Consider the following 8,865-nt stretch of genomic DNA (forward strand, 5'->3'; position numbering starts at 1 on the left):
TTAGGTATTGTATGTCCTTTCTGATTTCTGTCTAATCATTCCATAGATTACTAAGAGAGGGTTGTTGAAAGTTCCAACTTTAATAGTGGATTTTGTATATCTACTTTCAGTTCTACCATTTTTTGCTTTACATATTTTAATGATCTTTTTTTAAGCACATTTACATTTAGGATACCTATATACTCTTGGTGGTAATGACTGTCCCTTTTTATTATTGGTGATTTTTCTTTTTCATAATTGTATTTTTCTACAATGACATCAGCAAGATAGTGCAATAAGGGTTCTCTACTATAACTCTACCACAGAACATCAATTCTGACAATTACCCAGGGATGGGAGTGCCTTTGCAAGAGTCTGGGAGTCCAATGAAGACCTTCCAGCACACTCTTAGAGCAAAAAATTCAAGAGTAGATGATTCAAAGAGGGTAAAGGACAGTTTCACCTTGCCTGCATCCCTTCTCCCCCAAAGAAGCATGGCTCAGTACCAGGAAAAACCCCCACAGACCCTGATTTTTCCCACAAAGGAAAGCAAGAGCTAGGCTTCTCCAGCTGTGTAGGACACTGCCTAAGAGGCCTAACTTTTTTTTTTTTTTCTCCTTCTTTACTAGGGTAATCTACAAAACTGAGGGGCTGGGAAAGGCTGAGAGACACTAGCCAGAGCTCAGAACTCATAAAGGGGCACTACTAACTGCTTCAAACTTCTTCCTACTAACTGATTCATGATAGACATCAGAAGACTTGCCCCCTAGCCACTGGAGAGACCTTGTCTGTGGACCCCCCCAGTTGGTCCACGGGAACCCTCACTGCTCTGTGTGTGTCACTCATCCTCCTCTCTTCTCCCACCCCCACTCTGTGGGGAAGCCAGTCTGGGCTTCTGTGAATGGCAACAGTGAGCCCTTAGAGGCAGCCACCAAGCAAGAGCAGAAATCTGTCAGATCGTGGCATTAGGAGAAGGTTTACAAACTGGAGCATTTCAGGGCACCACCCTAGAGAAAACAAACAGGAAGCTAAAAGCATTCAGTCTGGCTTTGCCAGATTGAGAGAAGGCATATAATTTTAAGAATTCCTGCCTAAAAAGAAACAGGAAGTGTGTGTGACTCAGTCACATCCATAGAAAAGGTTTGAGAAAGTCCTAGAATCTCTAGACAGACTGACAGGTAAAGGTATATCTCTCCTAAAGCAGTCAGTAGGAGGTTCTTCATTTTTTAAAATATAATTTATTGTCAAATTGGCTTCCATACAACAGTGCTCATCCCAGCAAGTGCCATTCTCAATGCCCATCATCCACTTTCCCCTCTCTCCCACCCCCTTCTTCTTCAAATGCAAAGACATCAATGGAAACTGCAACGAACTCAAGAAAACCAAAGAAATATGACTCCACAAAAGGAACACAGTAGTTTTCCAAGTAAATGACCAAAAAGAAATGGAAATTTACAAGTTATCTGACAAATAATTTAAATAATTATATTAAGGAAGTTAAATGAGCTACAAGAGAACACAGACAACTCAGTGAAATCAGGAAGATAATACACAAACAAAACAAGAGGTTCAACAGAGAGAAAAAAACAAACTCTGAAGCTGAAGAATACAAAGAATGAAAAGAAGGCTAGAATAGAGAGCTTCAAGAACAGATAAGGTCTGTAGGAGAAAGAATCCATGAACTCAAAGACAAGTAAGTCATTGGCAGTTATCCTGTCAGCATAGAGTAATACCACAGATATACATAAGTATCATAAGAAGCTATGAGCAATTATATGCCAACAAACTGGATAACTTAGAAGAAATGGATAGATTCCTAAAACCATACAACCTACCAGTCTGAATCATGAAGAAATAGGAAATCTGAATAGACCTTTAACTGGTAAGGATTTTGAATCAGTAGTCAAAAATCTCCCAATGAAGAAAACCCCAGATGCAGATGGCTTTACTGGTGAATTCTGCCAAATATTTAAAGAAGGATTAATTTTAAACCTTCTCAAGCTATTCCAAAAAATTGAAGACAGAGAAACTTCTAAACTCATTTTACCAGGCCAGTATTACCAAAGACACTATAAGAAAACTCTACATAAATATCTCTGATGAACATAGATTTAAGAAGTCCTTAACAAAATCCTAGCAAACTGAATTCAACATTACCTTACAAGGATCATACACCATAAGGTGGGATTTATCTCTGTGATGCAAGGATGTCTCAACAAACACATGTATTGATATACCACATTAACAGAATGAAGGATAGAAATCATATAATCATTTCAATAGATGCAGAAAAAGTATTGGGTAGTATTCAACATCCTTTCATTATAAAAACCCTCAAAAAATTAGACAAGGAAGGAATATATTTCATCAAAATAAAGACCATATATGAGAAGCCCACAGCTAACATCATACACATTGGTGAAAAGTTGAAAACTTTCCTCTAAGATTAGGAATAAGAAAAGGATACCCATTCTTGCCATTTCTATTCAACACAATATTGGAAGTACTAGCTAGAGCACTTAGGCAAGAAAAGAAATAAAAGGTTCAAAGAGGAAGTAAAGAAGTGAAATCGTCTCAGCAGATGGCATGATCTTATATATAGGAAATTCTAAAGATCCAAAAAAACTGTTTAAAACTGATAAGTGAGTTCAGTGAAGTTTCAGGATACAAAGTTAACATACAAAATTCAATTACATTTTATACTCTAACAATCAACAACTCTGTTAAAGAGGAAATAAGAAAACAATCCTATTTTCAGTATTATCAAATATGATAAAATACTTAGGAATAAATTTAGCCAAGAGGGTGAAAGAAAACTGCACACTGAAAAGTATATGACATTAATCATAGAAATTGAAAAAGACACAAAGAAAAGGAAAGATATCCCATTTTTTTTAGATTGGAAGAATTATATTGATAAAATGTTTATAGATTATCAAAGTAATCTGTAGATTCAAAGCAATTGCTATGAAAATTCAATAGCATTTTTAACAGAAGTAGAAAAAAACACTTCTAAAATGCATTGAACACACAAAAGATTCTGAATAGCCAAACCAGTCCTGAGCAAGAAGAACAAAGCTAGAGATATTATGCTTTCTGATTTCAAACTATAGTACAAAGCTATAGTAATCAAAACAATATGTACTGGCATATGTGTGGTAATATGTACAGACACATAGATCAATAGAATAGAGATTCCAGAAATAAACCCACACACATATCATCAATTAATCTTTGATAAGAGTGCTAAGACCACTCAATAGAGAAGAATGCTCTCTTCAATAGTGTTGGAAAAACTATATCCACATGGAAATGAATGAAGCCAGATGTCTATATTATACTACTCACAAAAAATAACTCAAAATAGACTAAACACTTAAACCTAATACCTAAAACTATAAAAGTCCCAGAAGAAAAATTAGGGAAAACCCTTCTTGACATTGGTCTTGGCAATGAGTTTATGGCTATGACACCAAAACATAGACAACAAAAGCCAAAATAAATAAGTGGGATTAAAACAGAATAAAATGCTTCTACACAGCAAAGGAGACCACAAAATGAGAAGGCAGCCTACTGAGTGGGCTAAAATATTTGCAAACCATGTATCTGATAAGGGATTAATGGCTAAAAAACATAAAGAACTTTTATAATTCAATAGTTAGAAGTAAAATGAGACAAAACCCAAATAATCCAATTTTAAATTGTTGAGGGTACTGAATTTTTCCATAGAAGATATACAAACGGCCAACAGGTACATAAAAAGATGCTTAACATCGGTAATCATCAGGGTAATGTAAATCAAAACCACAATGAGAAATCCCCTTTCCTATTAGGATGGCTATCATCAAAAAGACGAGATGGCAAGCATTGGTGAGGATGTGGAGAAAAGGGAATCTTTGTTCAGTGTTAGCTGGATTAGAAATTGGTACAAACATGGAAAAAAGTATGGAGGTTCCTCAAAATATTATAAATAGAACCAGCATATGATCCAGCAATCCTATTTCTGAATATATATCTAAAGGAAATGAAATCATGATCCTGAAGAGGTAATCACTCCCATGTTCATTGTGGCATTATTCACAAAAGTCAGTATATGGAAACAATTTAGGTGTCCATGGAGGGATAAATGGATAAAGATAATGTATACATATATCACATTGTATTGGAATATTATTCAGATATAAAAAAAAGAAGGAAATCCCACCATTTGTAACAACATGGATCTACCTGGAGGACACTTGGCTACGTGAAAGGAGGCAGAGAGAGAAAGGCAAATATTGTACAGTATCACGTATAAGTTTAATGTAGAAAAAGAAAAAGAAGTGTTAACTCATAGAAACAGAGAAAAATGGTGCTTTCCAAGGGATAAGAGATAGCATGATATAGTTACTAACATTACGTTAGTAAAGTAAAGTAAAGTTTCTTACAAACTTGAAATTTGTAAGAAAGTAGATCTTAGATATTCTTACCACACACACTCAAAAGGCAACATGTGTGGCAATGGATATGTTAATAAGCTTGACTCTGGTAAATAATTCAGAATGTAGTGTATATCAAATTATCACATTTTACACTTTAAATATATACCATTTGATTTGTCAATTATACTTCAATAAACCTGGAAGCAAGGGAAAGAATTCTACTTTTTCTCATTAACATGATTCTAGCTCTCTTTTGGTTAATGATTGCAAGGTATATCTTTTTCCATCACTTAACTTTTAGTGTATCTCTATGTTTTAATGTAAAAGGGGTTTCTTGTAGAATAAGAGTCCAAGTTTATTAGATTATCAAATAACCTGTTATTCATCTATTGACTGCATTTAGTCATACGACAACACCTATGTTCAAGGGAAGCTGAAGTCTTTTAGCTGGAATATTGCCCACACACCCAAATACACGTATACGTACATCCAAGTTTGTTTCAAAAAAAAAAAAGCAGGTGGGGCTCCTGGGTGGCTCAGTGGGTTAAGCGTCCAACTTCGGCTCAGGTCGTGATCTCATGGGTCGTGGGTTCGAGCCCCGCGTCAGGCTCTGTGCTGACAGGTAGCTCTGAGCCTGGAGCTTGCTTCAGATTCTTTGTCTTCCTCTCTCTCTGACCCTCCCCTCTCATGCTGCTTCTCTCTCTCTCTCTCTCAGAAAAAAAATGAAACATTAAAAACTTTTTAAAAACAAAGTGGGAGTGGATGTTTGAATTAGCAACTAGGTATCTCTTTTTTAAATATATCTTTGTTATTAATAGCTGTCTTTTCCTATAAATTGGGACACATGAAATCATTCCTTCCCTTTCTGGAAAAATTAAATAATCCATTTATTTGATCATTTTCTATAACATTTAAACTATCTTCTGAATGCTATTCTTGTTCAAGTTATTCAACATGCACTGAATATTAAAAACACATCATTCCCAGGAAATGTAGAAGAATATTTTTTTTGTCTCTGCAAAACTATGCTAACTTTGGCAATCGGCTTTAATGTTTCAAATTTCTTGGCAGTCTTTTATTTTCAGCAACATATAGACGATTTCTGATTTCTGTTTTAAAAATAATTTTTCTAGGACACCTCGGTGGCTCAGTCAATGAAGCATCTGACTCTTGATTTGAGCTCATGGTCGTGAGATGGAGACCTGCCTCAGGCTCCATGCTTAGCATGCTTAAGATTGTCTCTCCCTCTCCTTCTGTCCCTCCCCTGCTTGCTTCTTTTTTTTTTTCCCTCTCTCAACAAATAAACAAACAAACAATAAATAGAAAGTATTTTTCTTCAAAACAAAGTTGGGAATTGGAAGATCAGCCTTCTTAAATGCCTCCCTATGAGATTTAAATCAAATTTCAGACTCCTGGGGACAAAGTTGCATCCTATGTGAGCACAGAGTATGAGTACTGGTGGGAAGAGCAGCCTGGTGTGAAACAGCGAAGCCACTGTTGGAAGTAATCAGGTCACACGTGGCATTGTATTATAGGGCATTTCCCCTGCCCTGATGAAAAACTATTTTAATATATTTTTAAACTCCCAAGATATAAATACTCCTTTAATACAATATTGCTGATATCCAAATGCACGTTTACTACATTTAAATATAGAATGTATCTGGGGCCCCTGGGTGGCTCAGTTGTTTGAGTATCAGACTTTGGCTCAGGTCATGATCTCATGGTCTGTGGGTTTGAGCCCCACCTCAGGCTCTGTGGTAACAGATAGGAGCCTGGAGCCTGGTTCAAATTCTGTGTCTGCTATTTCTCTGCCCCTCTCCCACTCACACACACTCTCTCTCTGTCTCTCAAAAATGAATAAACATTATGATTTTTTTAAATGTAGAATGTATCTTACTGTCAAACTGAATTCAGTATGTTGAAATAAAAAGCAGTGAATTTAGATATTGTTTATCACCATTTATGTTTTTTTTCTACTATTTAGTTGTATTAGTCTAGGTTAAGCACCCAAAATAGATGATTATATTTATTTAGAGGAAAAACATTTAGCTGGATAATAGAACATATCATTATAAAACATTTTCCAACACTATTTTCCTTATTTTCACCTTAGCCCCCTCTTCTTTTTGCTTGTCCTTGTGCAACGAGCTATACCAGAAAAGTAATTTAGTTTTCCCTGAAATTTGGAAATTACCCTAATTAAAAGTCCAGTAATATTTGAAACTATTCATTGTCCTATTGTTCTATTTGTACATTTTAATTTAGTATGCTTTTAAATGTGTCTTTCTAGTTTTGAAAAATATACATTCTACTTTTTTTTACAAAGTTAACATATCAAAAATTACTTCCTAAGATACATTCATATATTTTAAACATAAAGCTAGTTATTGAAAGTGAAGAAAAATATTTAGCTAATAACACAGATTTATATATCATCTAAACCTGCAGCAAACTTATAAATATGAACTAAGTACCTAGATTTAGAGGGAGAAAAATTCACTGCAAGATGGAAAGAAATAAATTCGAAACATTCGTTTCCCAGACTCACAGATTATTTCCCAAATCAGGATGTATAAACAAATCCCTGTTTCCATTTTAAACTATGTAGTTTTTAATATTTCTTCATTCATAGAGAGAAAATTTACAAAATGAAGATATAGCATGTAAATGTGGACGGAGTATGTTGCTCTAAAGATGTGAAATGACTATTTAAAGGTGAGTGTAATGCTTAAAATTTCATAACCTGGAACGAGAGATAACCAAAAAGATAAGTGGTTGACAGAGGGCCACTTACAACTATGGTCTCAGCCTAGTAATATTATTTTCAGTTAATACAATTCAGACAGAAGCAGAAATTTTTAATTTAGGGCATATAAACAAATCAAATGGCCCAAAACAAATGTCATATAAAACAATTATTGAATGCCATAAGCAAGCAAAAAGGTTTATGGGTCTCAGAACTGACTCTGATTTAAATAAACACAGGGGGATATACAAAAGCAAAGTCAAGGAGAAAATGATCAGCGCATGGTGATTATAAAAGAAAGGCTGGCTTTTAATAATTGACATATCATAAAGTAATTTCCATCATTTTAGAAACATTTAATTAATATTTTCCCTAGCATAACAATAAGCCTATAATGACTACCTCTTACACACTATTTATTATTCTGTTTAGATTAGCCAATAATTACAGGAGGTAAAATTTCACCAACATGTTAAAGTCACCTAGTTGAAATGAAATAAGGATGCTATTGAAGACTTGCTATTGAAAAATGCCAGAGCCAAGAAGGTGTAGACAAGTCTTGAAATGCCACATAGTTTTCTGTAATTTTACGCATGTACAGCAGAGGGCACTAATATAATTATAGTAGTTGAACCTGATGGGAGTAATTATCTGTGATTCTGGGACTTACAAGAAGTAGTAAAGTAGAAAGTCTTTCTCATCTTCGTCAATGAATAGTTTTCTCCTATCTAAATAGGGAAATTCTTTGCATGAAATTTACTTAATTTTTACAGCTAAAGGGCCATAATAATAGAAAGTTAATGTTGATTATTCCCTCAGAAATCAACAACACAACGAGTGATCTTTGAACATCATAAACCAGCTTCCTCAGAAGACTAATAACACTCTATCAACCTTTCCCCCACTTCCTCTTGCTCTCACATAGCTACACTCACCTAACTACATCTTCTCCCAGAACACCGTCCCAGAAATCTAAAAGTAGAAAAACTTTTGGCTATGTTAGCAGCTTTTTATGATACAGTTGAAACATTGTCTGATCGTAACGATCTCCACAAGGTGATGGAAACTTTAAGACAAGTGAAAAGACCAAACAATTAGCCATTATGAAAGAATGAGGAAGTGAACTGAAATCCTACTCAAATATGTTGTTTCATCACAAAGAGAGAGAACAGATGGTCAAACACTTTTGTGGTCTTCGTTTTCAGGGTAGAATTAATAGAATAATTGCCGCCCTTAGTAAAGCATAATGCGTGTATAGTAGACAAAATAATCACTTGCTTTATAAATGTAACTGTGATAGATGTTTGGGCTCCACTTTGCAGAAGTTGAAAGTCTAATGGCAGGTAGCAAACATGTTAACATATAAATGAAATAAAATGTGGTAAGTCCTGTGGGAATATAGAAAAGATTATGACTCTGGGAGCCTCTGGGAGCCAGGAAAGGGCTACAGAGACAATAACATTTAAATGGAGCTTTAGAGAATGGGTAGGCATTTATTAGTTATAGAAGTGGTAGAACGATATTCTAGGAAGATAGGAACTGGTCAGGCCAAGGCTTGGAGTCAAGGAAGGCTAATCACAAAATAAATACACCTCCAGCATTCATGGTAACATCCACAAGAAAGCCACATTCCGTATTAGGTAGAAAGTAACTTTATTATGCTCTTAAAGTAATTCACAACAGGTGCTTACAGAAATGTCGGGAGGGGGGGGGTTA

Source organism: Crocuta crocuta, unplaced genomic scaffold, assembly GCF_008692635.1.
Source record: "Crocuta crocuta isolate KB4526 unplaced genomic scaffold, BGI_CrCroc_1.0 scaffold687, whole genome shotgun sequence".
NCBI lineage: Eukaryota > Metazoa > Chordata > Mammalia > Carnivora > Hyaenidae > Crocuta > Crocuta crocuta.